The sequence below is a fragment of the Penaeus monodon genome, chromosome 21 (assembly GCF_015228065.2).
Source record: "Penaeus monodon isolate SGIC_2016 chromosome 21, NSTDA_Pmon_1, whole genome shotgun sequence".
In the NCBI taxonomy this organism is placed as follows: Eukaryota; Metazoa; Arthropoda; class Malacostraca; order Decapoda; family Penaeidae; genus Penaeus; species Penaeus monodon.
In genome coordinates, this window is record NC_051406.1 from 1,043,098 (window position 1) to 1,043,523 (window position 426).

A 426-nucleotide genomic window follows, 5' to 3' on the forward strand; every position below is an offset into this window, starting at 1 on the left:
TCACGCGAAAAGTGCGCCAAAACCTCCCCCGGGCGTTCGAAACGTCAGATGCCACTTGTAAGATTTTTTTTTTCTTTTTACTTATCATAATTTAGGGCGTCGCAAGCAAAGAAAACATTGCGGTTGATTTTTTAACGACAGGACTGTGCGATGGGCCGGCCTCAAAATATTCTCGGATGGTCCGAGTATTAGCAACAGTACCTCCGCGCGCGGAACAATCCAGCTGATCGGACGCCATGGCGTCCAAAACAGCTCGTTGACGGATAATCCTTCTTCGTTGGCAGGCTGTTTATTTTTTTAAATGTGACACTGGACGTTTTTAGCAATCGCTGTCGTTAATAGGTGTAGTAACGCTGAATTTACAGTTTACCATATCAAAATACATAGCTTCAATTTAAACAACGCTTGATTTACATATTTTTTTTT